Consider the following 27162-nt stretch of genomic DNA (forward strand, 5'->3'; position numbering starts at 1 on the left):
ACACCTTATCAATACTGCTTGCCATCTGGACACTGACTCCCATCGAGGTGTCTAGAGGTCGCCCTTATGGGTTTTCTCCTGCAAAACCTGCTCTTGCAGGTATGCAACACTGCTGTTCCCAGCCCACCCCACTCCCCCAGCTTTTTAAGTTTCCAGTGTACATAAGTGGCACAATCTGGTGATCTGCGTCATTCTTTAGGAGACAGTTTGAGATGCTGCAAAGAGCTTTAATCGTAATTTAGCACCAACTCCTCAAAAACTATTTCTCTAGCTCAGAGGGCCCACATCATAGCCTGACATCCGAAGCACACTTACCCTCCTTCAGACTCTCTTTTACTAGTTTCCCATGAAAAGACTTTTTTCACTTAAACCAATCAAGTAGTTTGGGCAGTTCTGAAGGTCAGTCAGAGGTACAGGAAAAATCAGTATTTCCTTTATGTTGTGTAAGTGCATGCAGAGAAATGATTTCTGCCCCCAAAACTTGTAGCCTGATGAGACAAAGGTGAATAACAAAACTAAATGAGCAGCCTTTATAGAATATCTCAAATCTTAAGCAGTGCAACACTTCCTTTGAAAAAACAGAACAGGCCTTCAATTTCTTTTTCACTTACTATGTACTTAATGCTATTCTCTGTATATTTGCTTGCTGAAATGGAAATCAGAGCCTAGGATTAAAAGCCCATTCTGTTGGCGCACCGGCTTGTGAGGAACTGAGAGGTAGGTAGCCACCCAGCCCGGGCTTTGCTTGCAGCCCACCTCCACACAGAGGGCCAGTGAAGGGCATACACGCATCTAAAATCCCATTAGGGTCCTATTTTGAGGCTTCATGTTTTGTTGTGAACATGATTTCAAATGGCACAGGATACCCGAATCTGCCAACTGCCTCCAAATGCAGGGCAGATAAAGCTTCGTATCTTTAACATGCCCTAGAACCAGTGAAATGTAAAGGGTGTGTGGAGTTTAATACAAAGTAGTTCAGTGAGCTTAACAGATGTTAAATAGCATGCCCTATCTCCCAGAATAGATACAACCTTTTGTAAGACATAAATATTTGCTACAGTGACAGAAAATTAATATCGTTACCTTTACCTAGGAATATCTTCAAATAACTGTTACTTACCCATGCTCCTCATGTTCATGAGAATCTTATTTCAGAGAGGGAAGGCTGATGATGAAGTATACCACAGGGTCTGAGATGGAGATTCCGATTTAAGTCCTCTCACTAGTAGGAAGGGTATCAAGGGTTTGAGGCTAGCCATCCCTCAGAACTGCACAGCTGACAGTTTCTGTTTACAAAAATCCCAGAACAGCTGGGGTTCCTGCCCAAGAAGTATTGGGATCCCAGTTGGGGAATTTCCCTCAACAGAGGCCACAGTAGATTAGATATGGCAGCATCCTCATCCACAAAAACTAGAGCAGGTCCAGGCTTGGAGCACTGCGCCTCTCTCTGCCATGTCACTGTTTCTGTTCCCCCTTCCTCTGGTCTCAGGAGGAGACAAGCTTTAATTTAGGTGAAAAAAAGACACTAGTGTACATTTCTTGCTATGCCTTCAGATGATCTAGCTACCCACTGATGTAAATCAAAACAAATTATGACTACCCCAACTCCTGTGGCCAAAGTTGTAACCCTCACAAGAATTATATATTGAAAAACGTTAATGGCACATAGTCAGCAGTACCAGCTTCATTTCAAATTATTCTACCTAATATATTATACAAGAAGTTAGCTATTATCTAGCTGTGAACCAATAGTGATTATTTATTGGTTTGGAAATTCATCTTTTACCAGACTGAGAAGTACTGCTTTCCTCTGAGCTTGAACCTGCACATAGAACGCAATTTATGTGTTCCAGAGAAAGCCTGCACTGAATATCCCTACAATCTGCTTAAAATTCATCACCTGAGCAGTGTGAGTCTTGTCTCTTGTGAAGACAAAACTAAAAATCAGATGAGGAATACTGCAGCAAAAGTTTAGTGTGTGTTAGTGTTTCACTTGTAAATTGAGATATCTTTCAGTTTTACTCTCTCAGCTATTTCAGACTCCGTTGTGCTGCAGTCTGATATGGTAGATAATTCATCAGCCTGTATGTCTTTTATTATTATTACTGTTACAAAAAGTCTTGAGTTTAGGAGAAACAAAACAATAATTTTGCAATATTGTCACAACACACTGGGTTAGAACATAATAAACCTTGTTATTATGATCCTGGAATAGCAAGGAATCACTAAGCATGGTACACAAAAGCATTCATTCAGAAAAGTGAAGGTTTAAAAAAAAAAACATAGATAAAATGAAATTTCAGTCTCACAGAGACTCAGAAAATGCACTCAGCTGCAACTGAATCTTTGGGTCAAAATCAGGATCTGTTCCCACTGCCTGCTGGTGCAAGACCAAGCTCTGGGTCCTTATACCAATACGTAATGACTGGGAGATCACTGTTGAGGTGTAAATTGGCACAGCTCCACTAGCTGTTGGTGCATGGTGTTAATTTAAATGTGCTGACAATGTGATGGTCCTAAGTTTTATAATATATAAACATGCTAAGGTGAACTGAGGAAAGAACTTCAGATCATGAATCTTCTGCTTTGCTGCAGATTTCAGACAGCAACCACCTACAGAGCCAACTGTGCACGTCCTCACTGTGGTAGCCCCTTTGACGAGAGGTGCTAGCACTTGCAGGATGGAGCTGTGAGGGTGTTTACTAGTTTATAATAAGTTTTCAGACTTGACATTGGGAAGCATTTCTTTACCAAGAGAGTGCTCAAACACTGGAACAGGCTTCCTAGAGAGGTGGTCGATTCCCCAAGCCTGTCAGTGTTTAAGAGGCATTTGGACAATGCCCTTAATAACATGCTTTAACTGCCTGAAGTGGTCAGGCAGTTAGATTAGGTGGCTGTTTAGGTCCCTTCCAACTGAAATATTCTATTCTGTAATTTGGTAACACTAAATTACTGTGTCGAAGGGGTTTGGATCTTTGCTGGTGGTGGGTTTTTTTGATCTAGAGGAGAAATGCTCCACCAGATGAGTTTTTTGGGCTACAAGGTCTCAACAGGGTAGTGCAGAACTACGTTGCCCTTATTCTCCACTACAGCAGTACCTCTGAATGGCGTTTCACTCATCCTAAATGATGAGCTTGCCACCCAAGCAGAAACACAATGACCTGATGCAGATGAATTTCCCAAGCGCGTGAGGACCCCTCTGCCATGGAAGGCTGCTGGATAGCACTCCACAGAGTGCACTGTCAGATATGAATTATGCATTGACACTTCACTCCCACATCATTATACCTTTCATTCTGCTGTGTCTGCACAGATAGGATTGATTCACACATCATACACTGTAACATTCACAATGGGTGAAGGCTGGAAACGTTTGCACAGTGAGAAAAAAGAACATGAATAAGTACACATTTGGTATAACCTTATTAGTGATTGGTCCTCAAGTTTCTAATGGGGCATGAAATGCCATCAGAAAGCTTTTTGCCTTTATCAAAATATTCCCTATTTAGGCAGTAATTCAGAAGTAGGCACCAGGGGCCTGATGCAAACTGTCTACTTGCATATGGTCTAGCAAGAGTGAAAAAAACCATGTTGTGAATTTTGAATATACTGCTTTCCAGAGCAGTGTTTTGTTACAGCCCTGCCAAACATTCAGAACCATCATTTAAGACATCTTGCAATACAAAATGATCTCATCCATGCAGTAAATTAATCAGAACAGAAATGTTGCATATCAGCAGTGTCATTATGTGCCTATAACACAGTGCATTGTTTTTCAGAAAAGAATAGACACTGAAAAATAATTTGCCCATTTTTTTGCCTCAGGATGTTACATCTCAGCCTGTCTTCACCTCCACACTCAAGAGAGGATCGAAATATGTATCAGGCATGCTGGCACAAACAGCTGAATGAGATGTTAAACCAGGATTAATGATCAATTTTCTTCTATCAATACACCTAAAAGTGGAACTGTCTGACAATCTGGATAAAGAAACACAAAGGTTTAAAAGGAACTTCCTACACAGAAGGGATAAAAAAAAGCAGCCTCTGTATCAGGATATCAATCCATCACTGTTTAAGGATATCATTAGGTAGCTTAGCCTGGACTCTCACCTTTACATCTCCTATTCATTCCAGGATTGTGAGGAAAAAACAAACTGATTTTGGAAACAGAATTTATATTCTGTATATACTCTGTCCACAGAGACTTTCACAGGCACCAGGAAATGATGCAAAGAGTGATTACCAACTCCTATGCCTCGGAGAACTGTCCATGGAAGCACAGCGATGATTCCACAGCAAGAGCTCAGATCCATACCCAAGTCCTTCTGAAGTATGCCAAGTCCTTATGAAGTATGACAAAGTCACACTTAGTTTCAGAACAAAAATATGTTCATTTTTAAGTGTTCAAAAACTACATTGGAGTTATGAGGCGTAAAGATTTCTGTGGCCTTTTGGTTAGGCTTGTAAAACCCCAGAAAATGTTTCATCACTTCAGTGTTTGCATCAGCTCAAAATTCCCCAAGTATTCAGCATCCTAGAGTTCTGACTTTTACATTTCAATTCTATTCAGGTTGAAAGTGGCGCAGGATTAGCTCAGCTCATCAGGAACATCAGTTCAGGGTAGTTCACACATAATTACATTTTAATTAATTCTGCTAATTTGGAAACTGTTTTTTATTTTGTCTTAATAATAAGTATGATGTAAAATCATGGATTTATTAACACAAAAAATTTCCTTATCTTTCCACGACAGCAAATAATCCATTCTTTAGGTTAAATTTGCATTTTTGGGGTCAACAGAATTTTTGAGTACAGACAGATCTGATACTTGTACTTTTCAATTTTCCAGTGTTATAGTAAACACTAGGTGAGAGAAAACATACCATATCGAGATGTCTGTGATAACAACATAAGGCAGAGATTGAATTTGTGTCTTATTCATTTTTTCATGTTCCTTAGAGAAAGGAATAAAATCAGATAAGAAAAATGTGTGAGGAAAATAATCTTTTGGTCACTATTTTCATTTTCCTTCAAAAATTTACAGAGGAGGTTCCCTGTGGTTTTATATTTCTGTCTGTAGACTCCACTAAACCAGATCAGAATGGCAAAGTGTCAGCTGAATTGGTAGATGCAGAAATAGGATCACGTCAAGCAATTGGAGAATTCACACCACTGCATTTTAGACATCTAATTAAGGTGTTTAAATTAGCAGCCTAATAAAGTCAATGGAAAGAGGTGGGTACCTAAGTGGATAACAGGGAAGTGTCTTATGGAGAAATGTCTCCATTGGCATGATGCCCCTTGGGTTCTTAATCTAGGCACCACAGTTAGGTGCCCAAACTTAACAAGTGTGAATATTCCAGCTCTCTAAGGCAGAAATCATCGCAAAATACTACAGGATAATGTATTAAGGAACAGTTATAATAATTTTTAATTTTATCAATTTTTTCTGCAGCAGTGATCATTTAAAACAGAGGCAGTAGTGCTGTTGAATAAATGAATGACAGCTACCAAAAGGATTACATTTTCAATTCTGCCTTTCAGGTAGAGCTGATCAAAACTGTTCCACAGAATATTTTTCCAGTGAGATGCAGCAGTGTAATCAAATCCCAACTTGTCACAGGAAGATGGCGAGTTTAGACCAAAAAAAGGCTTTGTTGGATGTGTACACTGTGACCCTCACATTTCCCAGAGACACCCTGCATGTGTTCTTGCTTTGTTGAGTTTAAACCTGCAAGCACATAGGGTCATTTTGGAGGCTGTCTCCCATGGATGCACAGTCAGACAGTCCCTTCAAATGCATTTGGTGGGCAATGCAGAGATACGCACCTTGCCTTGCCAGTAATGACATAGCTATGGCCCAGTTGAGGGGAAGCCCTGAGTGCTACTTATTTCCTGTACCTCTGCTCCTGCCAGGGCACAAGGCTCAAAGCAACCTGGCAGCAGAAGTGTGTGGGGTCACCCTAAAGGAGGGTTGGATTATAGGATTAAGTATGCTTCCCTGAATTTGGTCTAGGAAGAAACTCAGGAACAGGCAGAAGAGCCCATTTTTCTTTCAAAATGTAGAAAGACCGAATGAGCAGGGATCTTAGCACTGCATAATTATTTCTTAGCTATGCTATTATTCCATTTTTGCCTGAATTAATAATATTACAACTCTGGGAACAAAACTAAGAGATGTTTTATGTGTCTTCAGGTACTTTAAAACACTAATTTTTACGTTTTTGCAAGCATGCACACTGGTATTGAAGAAAAGTCCAATTTCTCAGAAGGGATTTTTTTTATGTTTGATATTCATCTATATAATTATATTCTGGATTCAAACTTTTTTTCCCAGTTGTTCACCAGCTCCATACTGATAACTACTAAATGAAAGAAAATATCTTTGGAAAAATGCTTTGCTTCATAATGAGAGGGATATCAGCTCGTCAAGTCTTGCTTTTATGCACTGACAAAGGATGGGGGTGGCGCAGCCTCTCTCACAGCTCCTTTCTCTTTCTTGTTATACCTGAGGGGTCATTTGCATGAAGGGCAGTCCAGATTTGAGCTCTGCAGAGGTGGTGATGCAGGGCAGGAGGCCTGCACCTGTAAGGCTTAGTTTCTCTTTTTCATCTCTACCACTCTGCTCTGCACAGACTGTTTTGGCAGGTAAAGAAAATTTATTATCTGGAGTACTTAGCGCAGTGGTCAGAACTTGATTAAATGGTACCTGGAAGCCAACAAACTGAACAGGGAGAAATGTATCTGTGGTAAGGAGAAGGGGAGAGCAGTACGATTGTACTGGAGGAAATAAAATTCAGCAAAAATCGGAAAACGATCAAATGGATACAATGGCAAAGAAGAGATGGTATAATGGAAGTGTCATGATAGGCAAGATAGAAGAAACAAAAGCAAGGAAGAGGAAAATACAGAAGTGAAGTTGGGAAAAGGATATTAAATTCTTTCTCTAAGCAGCGCATCTAATTCTCATACAAAGGACCATGCCACAGAGATCAGAGAGCACTGTCTAAAAGGCAAGTGGGTGTAATTAAATAACACTAAAAATCTACTGACTGTCCCAAAGGAAAATTAATTCCTTAGAATAGGTTGCACCTTTGGAAAGAACTGGACAGACATCACAGGGTATATCAGCGATGCCATTACCCCCACTGCTAGTTAAGTAAACCACCAGTTTTACAAAGACTTTGTGCCTGACGGAAATAAACGATTAGGAAAATATGGCCAAACTCATTATAGAGTTCTCTTAGAGAAAACCAAAATGGTATATAAATTGAGAACAAGAATGTACCAAATAACATTGCAGATACAAAATACCTTAGTGTCTAGGAGTGCGGAGGCAAGGAAAAAGGGGAGCACGCTACTGAGGTGGCTTTGATATAGCTAGGAAATTATCCAACCTGCTGCTACTGAATTTTGCTAACAGTCTGGGCTCCTTGCATAGTCCCACAGAGCAGATCTCTGACTGAAGACAACCAATATTTTCATGCAGTGTTGATAACTTTTCTCTTATACATAGACACAATTTTGCAGAATATTCTACTTGGGTTTGCTGCCTACAAAAGGAAGCCTGAAGCTTTCATAATCTGAAATATGAGACTCATAGAAAGGAAATAATTCAGGAAAATCTATCTGTGGATCAGCTGGAATGCTGCAAGCAGGCACAGGACGCAACCCCATAACCCCAGGAAAAACCATGCATCCCTTAGAAATCCCATCATGTTTCCAAGGCCATTTAAATCCCGAATTAGACAGAAAATTTCATCTCCCACAGCAGCACAAGTTTGGCAAACGTAGCCACATAATGGATTATTCCTGATTAGTAAATAAATAAATCAATTTCTTCACCCTACGTTGCCATGTGTGTGAGCATGCCACAAACATTCAACAGCTATTATACATACAATACGTCTCAAGAGTGTTGTGGTGGTAATCCACAAGGTTACTTCATTGCTTTTGCTTAGACAACACTTCCAAGGGACTCACTCTTCCCATGTGTAAGACATGTCCTCTCCAGAGACGGTGCAAGTGCAGCTGGCAAAGGAGACTCCAGAAACAACCAACATCCCTGAAGGGCTCAGGACATCAGAGGGTCCATTATGGCCAACTCATCTTATTTCAGATGAGATTTGGCTCTTCCAAACGTGAACAGCTCTGGAAACCAACAATGTTACCAGACTCCCTTTCCTATGACATTCAGCTCACCCAAAAAGAGAAGTAAAAAGATTCTTGTGACAGAAGCTGATCTTTTCCCCTCTGTTGAGTCTGCTCTGAGGTTTGCTTGAAGTCTAACTTGCTGTGTATCTGAAAAGAAGTTGCATCCATTTTAAAAACACTAGTTCTATGTAATAGTGTATGTATCCAAAAGGCAACAACAAAAATAAATAAACACAGTCAAGAGTAAACAGCTTAATTTTTGCTTGAACTCCACACGTGTTTAGAAAAATCTAGGCTGGGATATAAGCATGAAATGCAATTTGAAGTAATTTTGCAATGTTTGAGCTATTAAGTCAAATATATACTTACAAAAAAATCCTCTTTAGAGAACTAAGTTTTATTTACCACTTAAAATAACTCACAGCCTGAACAGGTACTGGTGGCACTCTTCATATTTCTTATGAGAGCAGTAGAAAAAATTTCTACAGTTCCACATGGACAATATATAGTTACTATTTTTCCATCACCGTTGTACACCATTGATCTTGACAAATGAATCCTGTCAAATTGGCTTCTTTTTCCCATAAACTCCCTTTGTGATCAGTTTAGCTCTTAATGCTGATCTCTAGGAAGCTGCCTCATCAGATAATGGTTATCCCCATCAGATAAAACTGTAGTTTATCCTTCAATTTCCTTTGATTCAGGAATCAAAAATATGAGGTATTGGATCAAATGAAAACCAGACTATCAAATACACTATTTATTCTCATGGGAATAAAACATGTAACAAACTCTGCCTTTAGCAGATGAATACCCCTGTGGCAGAATATTTGTATTTATGAAAAAAACTGTTTTAATGTGAGGACAGTAGACTTATGTTCATCTCTAAGCACACACACAAAAAGGAAAAAAATCCACCTAGCAGAGTGAATTGTCATAACCACACAGACTTTAGCACTGAAGCAGTTGGCAACATCTCAGTTATCGACCCTCCTTGGTTGCCATTTTTCAAGAAAATCACCATGTCCCACTGTTCCCTCTTATAAGCCAGGCACAGATAGTCATTCATGGCTCCTAGAGGAACTTTTCAAAATTAGACAGCTAAGAGCGGGGCACGGGCAGAGTTGCTTTTGAGATCCACTTCTTCCTCACCCCAGTCCCATTAACAACGACCATAGTCACCAAATTTCCTCACAGCACTCGTGTGAGCTCATTCTTTTCTCTGCTCCACAGATCTTTTCTTTGAAAAATTATTAAACTTTAAAAAAAATGTGACATTTCAGTACTTAAAAATATGTCAGGCCAGATGGTGATGAGCCATCCAGTGCAGTGTTCACGAGAAGGATATTCTCTATAGGCTCACTAAATATTTTATTTGTCTGTTTGTTTTTTTATTCATTTAATTATTTAATTATTATTTTGTTGCTCAATACGTAGATAGGTTTTTGGGGAAAATGTGTTTACACATTGCAAAAGCACTAGTAGTGTACTTCTGTCTGAAGTTTCTCATCTCATAGTTCCCCTACAATGGTCTCATTTGTATACCAAACTACTCCTTCACATCCTCCCAAACCTGAATGACTGATACCTCATAAAAACCTTTGTGCTTGCCACCACAAAATAGAAGAAAACCAAAGCTGATGGTAATAAAAAAAAGCCAAAAAGAGCTTTATAGCTTACAGGATTGAAATATATAAATAGGGGTTTAATCTTCTAGGCATGAATAAAACTTCCAACTAGATAATTTCTTCAGCTTCGCTATGGCTAAACCAAAGCAAACAGACAGGGAGCAGCAAACGGCACGACAGCAGATGGCACTTAAAGTAGGCTTCCGGGGACAACTAAGATCACATCACCGAGGGAAAAACTGCCCCAGTATTAACATCTCACTAGATTTCCAATATGTGAGAGTTCCCTGCTGTTTCTGAACATGTTTTAGGAATTATGTAAAATAAGGAATCACAAAGTGTCCAAAACAGCATCTTACAATGTGACAAGAAAAAAAAAAAGGACAAAGGCAGATTTTTTTATAATCCCCTAAACTTGAAAACCTATGGAAAGCCCCTCAGGCCAGTGGCATGAATGAAGGCAGACTGGTTCATATTCTCCCTTCCGCTTAGTGCTCCTTGTAGGAAGAGGTTGGAGGAGAAATTAATGTGAAGTTGTGTGGTGGCATGGATGCTCTGTTGCAATTGCCCTGACATGGACTTAACTAGCAAACAGCAGCTGAATCACAGGTCATGCTGGGCTCCAGGTTCCTCCCGTTTGGCTGCAAATTCCCAAGAATTTTCCCATTTCAGAGGGGCTGAGTGTGACAACTCCACTCACCCTAGGGCAGTCTGATGTCGCACTCACTTTAACAAGTGAGCTCAGAGAGCAAATCCAGCATTTTCCATGTCATCTTTAGGGATGTCTACTCTGCCCAGGAATTTCTTTTTTCTTTGTTTCCTGCCCACAGCCAAACATATCATTGTTACTGATAGAGCTTATATTCAGAGTCTTATGATTAAGTAACCATTGTAAGAACCAGATTGGTTCTGAAGCTAAGTTACACATTTCTGCCTCTTTCAACTCATTTATGATAAATCTCGTATTTATTTTAAAGAAAGGAGAGCTATATTGGTTTTGGAGTCTGGTCCCTGGCTCCCTATTCTTCTGCTACATACTATCATAATGGACTCAAGGAATCTAAAATAAAAATACAAAATGTGTCTTCTTTCTCTTTCAGCCTTCATGTACCTCCTCCCAAACTGGACAGAAACTTCTAAGAAATTACAGTTTATTGTTACTGGTTCCCATTATAACAGACAAATCTGAACTGAATTTAAATGCTGCCTACTAAATTAGACCACAGTCCCCCAGGGATTCTTTTCACGGGGCTCCAGCCCATCCCTGCTTTATGGAAGCTATAGCTTTTCACTATGTGCAACATGACTCTCCTGACAGTATATTTGCTTTTTCATTTGCTAGTTTCCTTATCTAACTTTATCACAGCCAGTGTGCAATTTTTCACACTTCCTTTCACTGTTCTTACTGTCACTTTTGTCAATGTCCCCAATTTACAGTCACACATCCTCCTCAGCAGGACCGGCTGCTAGGATGATGCTGATGATGTTTACACTCCTATAAAGATTTTTCCATGCTTTCATTAAAAGCTGCAGTTTGAAATGTCACTATTGACAGTGGTTTTGTTCTGTTATTAGCACAACCACGGTTTGTTGGATTACCAAAGAAGGACAGCTGCCAAATAAAATTTTTGGCATACAAGCCTGTGAGTGACAGATCCAGTAGAGGCAAAAATTTGCAGCACACAGACCTACTTAATATCCTTTTTAAGATATAGGACACACAGTGTGTATACATAGTTTGCACAGCAGCGATGGTGCTGTTGTTGCTGTTAGTTGTTGAGTGAAAAGCTGCTTATGGAGCAGGTACACATAACATTTTAGCTCAGCCAAACCTGACCGCGTGTTTTTGAAGCTAATCTGCTGATCAGCCCCAGTTATCAGATTTTTGCTTGCATCCTGGAGCAGTCTTGAGGGACACACGACACTTCGCTTCTGGAAGCTAAACGAGAAGATGTGCTCCAGAAGCATAACCTAACACAAGCCTACAACCATCGGGCATGTTGTGAGAGCACAGCAGAGCCCAGTCCCCATAAATCCCTGCAGTTGCTCCAGTGGGACTGTCACCTGTTTTGGTGGATGGGTCTACAGCACCTTTTGCTAATGCAGGGAGAGCCTCATGCCCAGACATGTCTAAGGACACTATATCTGAAGAGGGAGTAGCCTCTCAGCTCTAAAATGGCTATGTTCTAAGGCCTGTATTATTTTCACTCGATTATTAGGACAAGATGCTCATCACAGAAACAGTATGAGGATGTGGTTTTTTCCATACAAAATTAACTGTTTGACCTAGGCAGTAAAGAGTTATTTCTATTTACTATAGGTATAAATTAAGCAACCTCACGATGTTCCTTCTATAACACATTACTCTGTGATCGCAGGCGTCAGGGCCACTTAATGATAGTGAGCCTCTCTATTTCTATTGATTTGCAATTTTTAGACTGTTAAGTGGATATAAACTTGATGCTGTAAGATTTCACTCCTATGTCAAATTACATTTCACATTTGCTTCTTTGGGAAATGTGTGTTTGTATAGCACCTTGCGCAGTAGACATCCTCTCAGGGCATGTCTACACAGATATTAAGCATCCGTATTGGCATCCCAAGGTGGGTGAATAAAAGCAAGGACTGGAGTCAAAACTGTGGAGCCATGCTAGTACTTCCTTAACACACGCACGCTAGCCTGGGCTGTGTTCTGCAATGATTCACTGATACCTCCTTTGGACTGAGCTGGCTGCGTCTGCCTGTCCACATCCAAGCAAGTATATCCTTACAAACCTCTGGGGGCTTACACAGGTAAATATTGTATACTACATATTTCTCAGAGTCTGGAAAAACTAGATTTTCAGGAAATTGAAAAGCGCGAAAAGTGAAGGTGATTTTATTCAAGCAATCAGACATGGTTTAGTGGTGGGCTTGACAGTGTTACATTTGCAGTTGGACTAGATGATCTTAAAGGTCTTTTCCAACTTAAATGATTCTATGATTCTATGGCATACAATAGTGAATTTCTCCAGTACGTTTGTATTCCTCAGGGTTGCTCCTTGGTGAAATGCATAACTCTCACCCTGGGGAGAAAAGGAAATACCACTTACTCAGCTCCTGGCACCTAACTATGACTAGTTCTTTTCTTTTTTCTTTTCTTTTTAAGAAAAGAAAGAAGGAGTATTGGCAGGCTCATTGCAGCTGTAAAGTGCATTTTAAAAAGACACTCCATTGCTGCAGGGGTGGTTCTCCTTTGGGAGTAGGCATGTAATCTATTGTCATGATCTCAGGAGTCCATCAGTGTAGAGTTCTTCCTTCTTGTTACTGCCCCCACCCCACAAAAAGAACCAACAAATCCAAGTAGCACTTCCTGTCATGGTTTTCAGTAGATGTATGCATTTAAAGAATTGATCTTCTGGGTTTTTAATCAGAAATGCACTCTCAGCATTCCTGCATGGGAAGTAAAAGCAATGGGATCGGTAAATGTTAATACTGCTGTATACACTGTTAGGACTGGACAACCACAAAAAACTTCTAGCACATTTCTAATCACCTATCTGGATAGGCATTATTATAGTTGGATATGGATCATTATAAATATTTTTATTCCTTTGCAGTAACACATACCTGGAAAAACTCACTTTACCAGTACAGAGTCTTGTTTCGCATCTATCAATGTACTGAGGACAGAAAACTAGCAGACAGCAATGTCTAGAAGTGCTTGACTTTGGCCTAATGCTACTCCAGTGAAGTCTGAGGTTTTACCATCAGGAACATTTGGTGCAAGCAAGCTGAATTCCAGCACTTTTGTAAATCCCTCACTGAAAATACAAGTATTTGGTTACAGCGTGCCTACCAGAGTAGGTCCCTGGTTTATTATAAAACAAAGAATACCACCTGTCTTAAACAAAAAGCTGAAAACAGTTGCTGCTGCAAGCAGGAACCCATTTCATAGAGATAACATACATAGCACAAAAGGGAACAGAAGAGAGTGACAGTAATGCGGACATGAATAACTAGACCCCTGTTTTTTGCAGTATTAAAATTAGATGACAAGCATAAGATGCCAAAGGTACACCCTTTGCTCTCTCGATTTCATAGATAGCTTTCATCTCTTTGAATAAGACAACAGACTCTGCCCTTTATGGTTGCTCATGCCTGCCTTTGACTTGTACACACACACAGCTGCTGAACTTAAAGAAAACCAGTGTTTTTATTCTTTGTGCGGTAAGTCGTGCCTCTATTAAAACACCGCAGGACCATTTAGATCACCGCATGTTTTACTTCCAGATCTGCCTTCGGCCCCAGGGAAGCATCCTAGCCTTTCCAGACAAGATCAGAGAGCATGCCCCTGTGTCTTTTTCATATGGGTGCTTATGTTGCTATTGCATGAAATACATATTAGAGGATTATCTGTGGACAAATACAGCTAGCGAAATTCTGATTTTTCTTTCTCATAAAGTGACCAAAAACCTACAGAACAGGACAACTGAGACAGGTCCAGAAAATAGGGTGTTGAACAAAAGGTGGAAGGTTGTTTTCAAAGGAAACCTTGTCTAGTGGGTGGGACAACCCACTGTCAGAAAAGTTAACTTTATGTTGGATGGAAAGCCTGATGTTATAAATTACATATGGAAAATTACCACTTCCTTTACATCGGTGCCTACACAGGAGTTGATACCTATCTATAGCTGTATCTCTAGAGGCTAACATCATAGGCTTTCTATATGAGAGAATTTAAGCTTTGCTCTGTACAAGAAAGTTTCCTCCAGAGGCAGAGGGAGGAGTGCTATAAAAAGCACATTTGGGTGACCTCGGAGTGCCATGTCAAAAAAACTACAATGTCACAGCAGGGTTTTACGGGAGAGAGCTCACCTCTGCAGGGCAGTAAGGGAAATGGGATGGCTTTTTTGGGAGATCAGAAGATGCTTCTCCTCTCAGGGCATCCTTTTCTGACAAAGGTAAGAGAGAGAGCAGAAGAGAAAGCACAGATGCATGCTCCAAGCTGTGAAATTTCTGCTACTGTTGTTTAACCTTGGAATTTTCCTCTCCAGACCAAAACTTCCCATTAGGACGCCTCCAGAGGGAAAAGTAATTGCCCTCCATTCTCTTAGCTGTTTCTTTCTTTTCCTCTCAACAAAGGAGTACCTTGTTTAACCGCAACTACAATTTGGATTTGACTGTTAATACTAAGGGGAATGAAGGCTGGCTCACAGCTCAGGCTCTGCCTTTGGGGACGGAGCAGCCAACAGATGGAACCAAGCAGGGAAAATGTGATGCTGATACAGAAAATAGCAAGAGGGGTACAGGCAGATTATGCTCTCCACTTTATCCTTTTCATTTGTATGGATACATACAGATACTCAGTGAAACAGGAAAGCACCAAATCTGAAACAGATAAAAGAAAATGCTGGTTGATACAAAGAATAATTAATTTGGGGAACACGTTACTACAAGGTGATATTGAGAACTGAGAGTTCAGTGGAATTCAAGAAAAGATGAGACACTAACAGGGAGAATGAGAACAGCTATGATTACATCAGATAAGATTAAATGCAGAATTAATGTATGTTAGTAATAGGTGAAACACCAGAGGGTAAGAAGCTGGTAAAGAGTTTTCTTGAGGGATATCTTTCCATAATAGTCCATTACAGGGTTTCTAATTTCTTCCTTTCAAACCTCAAACACTGGACATTGAAAACTGGAATGAAAAAGCTCCAGGGGATACTTATACAGTAATTCCTCTGATTTCTATAACATTTTCTGGGAAGTGCCTCTTCTATAAACTGTCTGAGTATTGAGTTAAAACTGCATATCAGTATTTACCTAGGTAAAATTAACCTTCTGTTTCTAAGCCACTGACAACAGTGAGTTTTGAACATGAACTGAGGACAGTATGCATCCCCGTGTCCATAAATTACCTCACTCTCTCACCAATGACCTCAAAAGAGGAAGAGCACCCATTTAAACCCTGCATTCATTTATACTGACAGATTGCAAACACACCTCTAGCTCACAGAGAGCAGGGAGAACTCTCTAATAAATACACAAACTACTTTTAATTTAACATCTGTGTCTCCAAGTGGCATTCTAATATCGGGTTTGTGATCTGTGGACAGTAATCTCTAACTGCTCACTGGAATAGGCATGAAGTGTGTCTGGCAATTTCATCATTTGGTGGATAAATATTTGTGTCTGAGCAAAAATAACACAACAGATTCTGACTCCAAGGGGAAGCCCATTTGTTGTGATTTATACATTTATTGCAGTGGATAAACACTAATGCCATCATGATTGCCCGTTGTAAAGATCCTGTCATCTGTAGCAACCTGTCTTTTCCATTGGGGCCAACTGTTCTATCTGATGATAAGCCATAAAGCTCTGGAAGGTGACTGTAAAAGTAACAGACTGTCAGTAGCAGTCAGAGTTGTTGTCGTTTTGTCACTGCCAGTTATTTGAATTTTTAGGACTTACAAAGCCAGGAAACTTGTTACCTTTCATACAATTTGGTCATTTTTTTTTCTTATCCTGGCAGAAATACTGAACATCTTTAAGTCTTAACTTAATACAAAGGCATCCCTACTGAAAGGAAAATTAATAAATCCTTTATTAGCCACAAATACATTCTTATACTGTCTTGGTAGTTTTATAAGCACATTCATGCGACTTGCTAGATATCTGAGTTCACACTGCAGTGTTCTCTCAAGCTGGGGGCACAATGCAGTATGACAGGATAAGAGAAGTATATTTGAGAATTTCATGACAGTTTTTGCAATAAATCCCGCGCTCCGTAATATCGTAAGCATGTTGCATGCTGGAAAGTACTTAAGTAGAAACGTGCATAAACACAGTTCCACATACTTAAGATTATCATCAACCTGTCAATTCATTCTTATCTAAGATTTTTTAATTCCATTTCCTTTTCTTTATCCTCCTTGTGTACTGGTGCTTGAGCTCATGATGACAGGAGATAGCAAGACTGCAGTAAAGAGCTATTGTAGCAGAACTCCAATCACTGATTCTCATAAAAATTATCACCTTTATAAGGCAAGCCTGCAGGCTTCAGAAGCAGCCTCCGGCTCCAATTTTTTAGGGCTATGAGGGCAGGTGAAAGCAGCACAGACTGAAAAATGGTGTCAGACAGGAATTTGGAGGACTATAACCTATATGTCAGCAAAAGACTACAGCCAAACAGTACAGCACTGCTTCAGAGAGACTGACATTCCTGTTACCATATGTGGTCCATACATATAAGCTGTACCACCATATGCAGGTACCACCATGCAAATGTATCATCTGCTTTCCTAATGTCTCCATGTCCTTTCCCCGTATTGCAGCAGTCTGAGTCACTGAGAAAACAACACTCGAGTCCCAGCTCCTCTTCCACCACTTCAGCCAGTAGAGGACATCATCTCCCTCAATTGCTCTCTGCTGTCTTTGCAAGGGGTTTTTTTCTTCCTTCTAATTCAAACATAGATGTTTATGATGAATATTCTGCATTGTAAAGGGCTTTTACAGTAAGATGAAAATTTCTCTCTTTGATTTTGTGCTTTACTTATCATCCACAACATAATAGAGCAGTGTAAATTTTGAGATGCATGAAGGACATAGATAACACTTTTTGAATAACAAACATCAGCATACTTCTGAACTTCCTATGCTCCTTGATTTCTTGAAACATGTTTCCCTGTAATGAAGAGAAAGCTGAGCTACACTGATGGTCCTGATATTCCAGAAATTGCCATCAAAGCTTTCCCCTTTGATGTTTGTCTACATCCCGATTGCACTGTCTCCCAGGCCGGAGGGAAAGGAAAGATATTGTTGGCATAATGCTGTATGGCTTGCATGAAAGTAACATCACGTCTTAATCCGCTCTTGCCCCATAAGGAACACAAATCTCTCCAGATCTAATCTTTCACAAAAACACAAGCTTCATGGCAAGAGCAGTGACACATTGATTTTGACTATACATCTTCACATAGTGTAGAATGGAGGAAACCTGTATTTCGGCTATCCCAGATATAATCTAGTTCATGGGTAACAGACACATCTGATTTCTTAAGCCAAAAACTTCCCTTTTTCAGCCACATTTTTTAAGGAAACAAGGTTTGCAAAATCATACTATCTGATCATTTCAGTCCTGTTAGCACCAATAATTTAACCCCTGGCCACCTTTATCTAAGTTTGAAAAATGGTAGAGGTGTCAAGGTCATGCAATTCCTAGAAATGTTATGAAAACCAGTTTGAGGAATGTAGTAAATGGCCTCACCAAAGGAAAAGCTCAAGTTACCTGCAGGTTTGGGCTGCTGACTGTGTGTTTCTTGGAAACACTCTTGCCTCTTGCCACTCGTCATTTGGGGACAGGCAGGAGGACTTTGAAGAAAGAGGAGAACCACAGGTGCTGATGCAGAGAGGAGATCAAGAGGGAACAAGAAAGGCAGCTGAGGTTACAGTAACTGTAGGATGGGGAGAAGCAGAAGACAAGTCTGGGCTTCATTAGGTCAGCTCTCCAGCAAATAGTTTGTTTCTTGGATCTTTCTTTCCCTCCCTCCCTCCCTCTCTCCCTTCCTTCCTTCCTTCCTTCCTTCCTTCCTTCCTTCCTTCCTTCCTTCCTTCCTTCCTTCCTTCCTTCCTTCCTTCCTTCCTTCCTTCCTTCCTTCCTTCCTTCCTTCCTTCCTTTCCTTCCTTTCCTTCCTTCCTTTCCTTCCTATATAGGCATTAGTGTGTCTCAGAATAAATGCAGCAAACTGAACAGATCCTGATTCTTCAATGATGCAAGTTCATGTGGCTCTTCGGTGGTCAGGGACCTCTTCAGATTTATACAAGAATTCACCCAAAGTATTCTTCTGAATTCAGAGACAAATAATGTAGGGGAAAACTAAGTTGTAACACTGTGGGTTTTTTATGTTCACAGCTGTCTTTCCGTTCTTTGAATAACACACTCCTGAGTCCATCAAGTATGTCATGAAGAATGGCAGAAGCTAATCAATCCTAAAATACAGAATGCACCATTCCTAATAGCTATAGGAGTGATTGAATGACCTCAAAATATTCAGGCAGACTCACAGGCCATGGGGACCCAGAGACCCCTGTACTGTTCCACGTGTGAATACAGAGGAGATTTTTTACTTTGCAGCATACCATTCAGGGTCTTTTTATTTCACTTCTACTCTCCTGGCTGACCAGGGAGGTCCTGACAGATTGGAAATCAGCCAATGTGACGCCCATATATAAGAAGGGTCAGAAGGATGATCTGGGAAATTACAGGCCTGTCAGCTTGACTTTGGTGCCCAGGAAGCTGATGGAGCAGCTCATCCTGAGGACCATCACACAACACATGCAGGACAAGTAGATGATCAGGCCCAGTCAGCATGGGTTTATGAAAGGCAAGTCCTTCTTGACAAATCTGATCTCCTTCTACACCAGGGTGACCTGCTTATTGGATGAGGGAAAGGCTGTGGATGTTGTCTACGTTGACTTCAGTAAGGCCTTTGACACCATTTCCCACAGCATTCTCCTGGCGAAACTGGCTGCTCACAGCTTGGATGGGCACACGCTTTGCTGGGTAAAAAACTGGCTGGATGGCCGGGCCCAAACAGTTGTGGTGAATGGAGTTAAATCCGGTTGGCGGCCGGTCACAAGTGGTGTCCCCCAAGGCTCTGTTTTTGGGCCACTCCTGTTTAACATCTTTATTGATGATCTAGACAAGGGGATTGAGTGCACCCTCAGTAAATTTGCAGATGACACCAAGTTGGGTGGGAGTGTTGATCTGCTCAAGGGTAGGGAGGCTCTGCAGAGAGATCTGGACAGGCTGGAGCGATGGGCTAAGGCCAACTGTAGGAGTTTCAATAAGGCCAAATGCCGGGTGCTGCACTTGGGCCACAACAACCCCCAGCAGCACTACAGGCTTGGGGAGGAGTGGCTGGAGAGCTGCCAGTCAGAGAGGGACCTGGGGGTGTTGGTTGACAGCCAGCTGAACATGAGCCAACAGTGTGCCCAGGTGGCCAAGAAGGCCAATGGCATCCTGGCTTGTATCAGAAATAGCGTGGCCAGCAGGGACAGGGAAGTGATCTTACCCCTGTACTTGGCACTGGTGAGGCTGCACCTTGATTACTGTGTTCAGTTTTGGGCTCCTCACTACAAAAAGGACATTGAATTACTTGAGCGTGTCCAGAGAAGGGCAACGAAGCTGGTGAAGGGTCTGGAGCACATGTTGTATGAGGAGCGGCTGAGGGAACTGGGGTTGTTTAGTTTGGAGAAGAGGAGGCTGAGGGGAGACCTTATCGCCCTCTACAACTACCTGAAAGGAGGTTGCAGAGAGCTGGGGATGAGTCTCTTGAACCAAGTAATAAGCGATAGGACAAGAGGGAATGGCCTCAAGTTGTGCCAGGGAAGGTTTAGACTGGATATTAGGAAGCATTTCTTTACAGAACGGGTTGTTAGGTGTTGGAATGGGCTGCCCAGGGCAGTGGCAGAGTCCCCATCCCTGGAGGTGTTTAAGAGTGGGGTCGACATAGTGCTTAAGGATATGGTGTAGTTGGGAACTGTCAGTGTTAGGTTAATGGTTGGACTAGATGATCTTCAAGGTGTTTTCCAACCTAGATGATTCTGTGATTCATTGAGTAGAAATGTGCCAGGCTGCCTGCGGTTAGCCAGTTGAGATCAGTTTTCACAAACAGTGGGGGCTGTCTGCTGCCCCCCTTCATACAGGCAACTCGCTGCTGGCAACAGGGCTATCCCTGCTGTGGAGACTGATGTATTATCCCCTGGCTTCCCTGCAATGCTCGCCAGTTTGGGTTCCTTCTCTCTCACTCTAATTTTTATAAGGAGTTTTGCGTGATTACATGTAAATATGACCCTTTTAATCAGGTTACTCAGTATAATACAAGCAAAATTCTGATGAGATAGATGCTGTTATTGCATTACCTATTTTTATCTCCATTGATTCTTCAGTATCTTTCATGAATCACTTTATTGAAAATGTGACAGGTTTACGTCAGTCACAACAGGACTGTAACAATATTAGCTCTACCATGAATTCAGTGTGACACCAAAATTGTATCATACTTGACCTTATTTGATATATTCGTGTACTGAATCAGAAGCTCTGTGCTAAGCTGCACAAAGCAAGGGGAGATTCCTTTCTAACAAGACATTCTTCTGTATAAATAGAAGTTTGTGCTTTAGTGTTCGCTATGCTAGCTCCAACCACGTGATCGTATGTAAATAATAATGCTATTTCTAGAAACTGTGGCTAGAAGACATTACAGCTCTCTTATTCAAGCCTATTTACAGCATCATCAGTAGCTGGAATAACTTACACCTGGTAGAATCTGTTCTTGCTATAAGCTAGTGAATTTTGGCATTCTTTCCATGCGTCTGCTTTGGTGAGAACAAGTAGGGCAGAGAAGGAAACTTTCACAAAAGTGGAAGACCTTAACAAAATCAGCAGCTGGAGAAAAAGGAAGTAGGAAGAGGCCTTTTACCATTGATTTCCTCAAACTAAGGGAATCCAGAACCTTCATTTGCAGTTTGGATGAGCTGCAGTAAATTGCACAACTGTTCTCTTCTGTCAGAATAATACACTTGCCAGAACCTCATCACTGTAAATGGCCACAGCTCCATTGACTCTGGGAGAGTCAGAGCTAAAGTAGTCTTTGGGTCATTTTTTTTTTCCTTGAGAAAAAGTGGTCTGTCACTTAAAACAAAGGACAGAGAATCAGAAGAGATGATTTTGTACCCCATTTTCTCACAGATTTTCTGTAAGAACTCACAGATAAGAGCAAGGGCTTAGTTTTCAAATAAGTTTTGCAGTTAAATCTGCTAAAGATAGGCAGTTTACAGATCATATCCTGGAGAAGCTGTATGAACAGTCATTGGGCTTTACCTGTTGCCAAAGAAGTTTATAACAAATTGACTACTATGGAAGAAACCCGAGTTTTGAATCTTTGAAAAAGTCTGTGTCTGCTTCCTTCAGCCCTGCCAAAAGTAGGAAGTGATTTTAAATATAACGTATGCTGAAGGAACTTATCAGCACAACTTTACTTGGCAGGAACCAATATTTTAATTATAAACCTTGCTTTCAAGGGGTTAAATTGGAAGCATGGCTGACCATCACCTCTTTGTATCCTACCTGTCTCTGTTTAACTTAGAGAAATAATAAAGGAACAGAGTTGTGTGTATTAAAATCCTAAAATACGCAAAAAAAATATGTTGAATATTCATTTTAAAATGTTTCTTTGATTCTTGTTAATCCTCAAACATGGATTAATTCAGCAGTGATAACAAAATATAAAAACTGACAATCTGGCATGAGCAGTAACTGCATTTCATTCACATTTTTCCTGTGCATTTGGAATTCTGGGTCAAATAATCAATAAAGAGAGTTTACTAATATAAATTTACATCCATGTTACTTCATAGTAAAATACCATGAATCGTTTCATCATTCTAAGAATTGTAATAAAATATGCTCTTGGTATTGCAAACAGCTGAGTTGCAAATACAGAAGCCAGGAATTCTATCATTAATTAAAGCTTCCCAGCAAACTTTGCTCTGCATCTTCTGAACTAGTTATTTAAATTATTTAAAAATCCTATTTCTTACTGTGCAAATGCATAGTCAGCTGGTATCACTGAGCATCTCAGTCTAAGAAAGTCCATCCTTCACAACAGCAGTTAAAAGCCATCAGAGAGAAGCAGCTTCACACTATGCTTAGTAGAAGATGCTAAAAATGAGCAATTCCAATATAAATGCCATGGAAATAATACTTTCCCACGTCTTAGTAGTGGTGGGTTGACCTTGGCTGGCTGCCAGACGCCCACTGAGATGCGCTCTCACTTCCTCTCCTCAACAGGACAGAGGGAGAAAACTAAGGTTAAAAAGCTAGTGGGTCAAAGTAAAGACAGGGAGATTGCTTAACAATCACTGTCATGGGCAAAACAGACTCAACTTGGGGAAAATTAATTTAATTTACTTCAGACAAAAATAGATTTGCATAGTGAGAAACAAAGACAAATTAAAACACTACCTTTCTTCCTTTACCCCAGGCTCAAATTCACTTCTTCATTCCTGACTCCTCTACCTCCTCCCGCCTGAGCAGTACAGGCATGATAGGGAATGGGGGGTTGCAATCATTCCATAGCAGCTCCTCTCTGCTGCTCCTTCCTCCACATACTTTTGCACTGCTCCAGCATGGGGCCTCTCCATGGGCTGCAGTCTTCCAGGATAAAACTGCTCCAGCATAGGCTCTCCATGGGCCACACTTCCTTCAAAGCATAACCATCTGCTCCAGCCTGGGGTCCTCCACGGCTGCAGTGTGGATACCTGCTCCTGTGTAGTCTCTCCAGAGGCTGCAGGGAATTCCTGCTCAGGAGCCTGGAGTACCTCTTCCTCCTCCCCTTCTTACCCTGGTGCTCAAAGGAATGTTTCTCACACTTTTCCCCTCACTTCTCCCTGCCAGGCAATGTTTTGTGTTTGTTTCTGGGAGCAGTTTCAATAAGTCATAAGCGTTATTTCTAAAGTTTTTGTTTTCTTGCACATGATATTTGTAAAACAATATGTAACCCAGAAAACAGATCAAGACTGACTCGGATGATGTTTCTTTCAGAAAAGAGGGAAAGTGCTAAGGAGAAGTACAGATGACCAGATACAAGGTTCACCTGTTTACTGACAATGCATAATAAAAATTTAGCACACACAGAAATACTCAGGACAAAGATTCATACAATGGCTTCCTGAAATTACCTTTGTGAGAAGGAAGAAAAGGTGGGATCTCATCACCCTTTCGCTTCCAGACTTGTAGAAATAAATTAATACACAAGCCATCTTAAAACAGTAGTTGTCATACTAATTATTCTGGATTTATAAAGAACAATTACCTTTTCTTTCACCAGCCTTTCTCATTATCTTGCTGTGCAAAGTATTTCAATACGTTATGGAAAACTGGACTAACTTTTGCCTACATAAAATAGGCTATGAAACACTCTGATTAACACAGAAGTAATCTGCTTACATACAGAAATATTCCCATTTAAAGCCAAGAACTAGAGGGCATAAAGTATATAGCCATCTAATTAGTAGAAAACATTTTCTTTGCCTTCCTCTGATTTTGTGCTAACCCCAGCACTCCTGAAAAGGTTGAGATGTATGCTGCACGCCCTGAGTGTCTCTGCTGATGGAGAACTTGACAGAGCAGACATGGCCTTGATCCACTCACCCAGAAAAACACTGCCTGCAGCAGTCCCAGGCATGCTTGCCATCACTGCTTTCTCTTCAATGGCAAAGAGATGCTGTTGCTCCTCCATGCACTGCTCCTGAAAGAAGGGGAGGACAACTGCCACATGGGGAGGAAACAAGGTGCCATGCTGTCATGTCTCCCCCTCTGCTCCTCCCATGAAGGTGATGAGGACGGCACAGAGAAGAGGCCGTGGGGAACCTCAGTGCTGGTATTCTTCTCATGTTGGTTAACATCCTCTAGCCCAGTGAAGTATTTGCACCAGATAGTCATGTTGCAACTTTGAGCTAGCAGCGTCTGGGGCAGCTGTAGTGTCTTGGCTTTTGTATGCATGTGTGCATATGTGGGAGACAACTCGCAAGAGGAAAAGGGATTAAATTCATAGTAAAAGGCAGAGGCAACAGAACTGTTTGCAACACTCGATCCTATTGGTACTATGTTGCTTTAAAGGGGGCATAAACTCAGCTTCCTCCCAGGGGCCTGTGTTAGGCACAGAAGGAAAGAAACACAGATGAGATCTCCCCACATTGGGAGAGCTAAGAGAAGAGGGCTGGAAGCCAGGAATTCAGCCTGATAGAGGCATGCATCTGAGTAAAACAGCACTGCATAAGTATTTCACTTCAATGCTACAAGCAATTGTTTTTTTTAGAACACATCCATGTATCATACATACATTGGGCATCTATAGGAGAAGGTCTACGCAGATGAGAAGATAAATGTTTATTGCTAGTTTTCCTTCATGACAGTTCTGATTTCAAGACAACAGCATAAGGGTTACAGTTTCCCAGACCACTTGTTGTTCAGGGCACATCCCACACTCACTCCATCTGCAAATGCTTTTTTAATGTCAGTCCATAGATCAACGACAGGACGTGGTCCCCAGGGAACAGCATGGCACCCTAATAGAAAAAAGAAAGGCTTGGGCAGCAAAGTATGCAGTGAGCCACATTGATGCAGCACAGATTCTTCATTTCAAAGAGAAAGATCTGCATTCTTCAGAAAACAGTGTTCAAAAATTTAATCTTCAATCAGTTCAATGGAGCAACTTTATAATTTACAGCACCAGATAAAGCTAGAAGATGTAATGTGAAATATCTGAAGCAGTTCTTTCCCTGTATTAAAATGCACCTTGGGCAACAGAGCCTTAACTTCTCTTAACGTATGTTTCTAGCAGATAAGTAAACAATTTGGATGTGAAATGAAAATTTTCAAGATAGTTACAGTTGGAAAAGCATCAGCTCGTATTAGACTTCAGCTGCAGTGCCCCACTGATAAGTTTTTGGAGTGGTTTGGCATAGTTGAAAGGAAGCAGCTTCGGAAGAATAAAAAGCTTTTTGTGTACAAGTTGTTGGATCAGAGATAGCAAGAAAAAAGACATCATTTCTACATCAAAATTCTGAAAGTGGCCTTGCTGGCAGGATCGAATCATATGCGAGAGCACATGACCAGATAGGCTGATCATCTCCATGCTCAGAGAGAGGGGAAGCAGGAACAGAGGGGGCAAGGCTGGGAAGCTTAGAGGTTCCTGTGCAGAGAAACAATCCGCTCAATGCATTGAGCTGCATCGACATTCGGCTTCCTTATAACTGTGGACTCCTTCAGCTTTGTGGACAAAATCTTTAGTCATGTGCAAATTGAACTTTGCGTTCAATGCCATCTGCTCGGCTCCGTGGGACTCTGTGTGCGGCAGCAAGTTGCGGGTGAGAGCTGAGGTCATCCCAACACCACCACCGCGATGGCTTAGCAGCAGATCACAGACCAGCAAGTCACCCCCACTGAATTTCAGCACAGTCACAGGCTGAGCGGTCTCTTTTCAAAGTGCCCCCCCATGCTGGTTTATACACACTGGATACTAAGCCGTTCTCTGCAGTGAGCTCCTTCTCTGCCCAGATCCCTGCCACTGGGCCTAGGGAAGATGTGTTACGGACAAGAGTGCTGTCTGTGTGTCCTCAGAGGGACCTTTGCTGAACCGTTTCCAAATGGAGAAGCAGGAAACCTTGCACTTCTTTCTACACTACTTGGTCATTAGCAGACAAATGGAAACTCATTCAAGAACAAATGCCCATCTTTAATGGGTTTATTTAAGCAGATGGAGCTCCAGTAAAGGAAACGGCATGTCACTGTAAAGATCACAGTATTTCAGTGTGCAACATGTCAGAAGAACAGCCCGTGTTGGCTTGTCCTAGTAGGCCTGCCCTGCTGTCCGCACTGCCACAAGCCACCATCCTGTCACTGTACCTCAAGGTTCCATGGTCCTTCACTGGACAACAGACCTGAAACTTGAACCATCCAGATCAGACCTACAAGACTGGCAAGGCTCATGCTGGCTGATGACTTAGGTGTTAGAAGTGCTTCACCCCAGAAAAGGCAAAAGTGCTTTCCCACAAGGGAGATCTACCTCATCTTTTGTAAGCGTTGTCTGTAAGACCTTGCAGCAGCTGTCAGTAAGAAAGGACTCCAGATGCTGTCCAGTAAGCAACCTTGTCTTTGCTGCTTCTAACTCTGCCAAATGTTAGCCACCTAAAGCGACATTTCCCCTATCTTGCAGGTGTCTCAGACTGAATACAGGAGGTTTTAGTTGTTCCTGACAATAACAAATACCTTTTTTTGTCCAAACTACAAACATTCTGATAATCTCTCCACCGAGAATGTTTTCACCAAGAATATCTTCATGCAGGGACTTAAAATTTGATGGCCTGGTGCTGTGAATGCAGCCAGTGACAGCTTTTTAGCAATGGCCAGATAAGTACTCTCCTGGTTTGAGTGAGTGACAAGGGTTTTTTGGTAGCAAGAGAGGGGACTACAGCAGTGGCCCCCTGTGAGAAGCTTCTCGAAGCTCCCCTAGCTCTAAGTCGGACCCGCCTTTGCACCAAGGCCAGGCCAACTAGCTGCACCTCTGTGATAACATATTTAAGAAGGAGAACCTGGGAGGAGTTGTGGGAGTTGTGAGGAGAACATCTGTGCAAACACTGAGGACAGTGGAAGAAAGGAGGAGAAGGGGGGGGAGGTGCGCTGGAGCAGAGACTCCCCTGTATCCTGTGGTGAGATGGCAGGGCCACCCCCCCTGCCACCCATGGAGGTCACCGGCAGAGCAGATATCACTTTGCAGCCTGTAGGGGCCCCCACCCCGACTCAGGTGACTGCACCCAAAGAAGGCCG

General features: G+C 41.5%; 1 protein-coding gene across 6 annotated transcripts in view; it reads right to left on the bottom strand.

Annotated features, from left to right (window-relative positions):
• GRIK1 (glutamate ionotropic receptor kainate type subunit 1) overlaps nucleotides 1-27162 on the bottom strand; it is a 178005-nt gene that overhangs the window by 138766 nt on the left and 12077 nt on the right. The window contains exon 1 of one of the 6 annotated variants that reach the window (XM_074814192.1): nucleotides 7905-7979. The exons of the other annotated variants lie outside the window; for them this stretch is intronic. The gene's annotated coding sequence lies outside the window, so the exon portion shown is untranslated. Of the gene's footprint in view, nucleotides 1-7904; nucleotides 7980-27162 lie in introns of those variants that run through there. 6 annotated transcript variants of the gene reach the window in all.

The sequence above is a fragment of the Strix aluco genome, chromosome 2, assembly GCF_031877795.1.
Source record: "Strix aluco isolate bStrAlu1 chromosome 2, bStrAlu1.hap1, whole genome shotgun sequence".
NCBI classification, from domain to species: domain Eukaryota; kingdom Metazoa; phylum Chordata; class Aves; order Strigiformes; family Strigidae; genus Strix; species Strix aluco.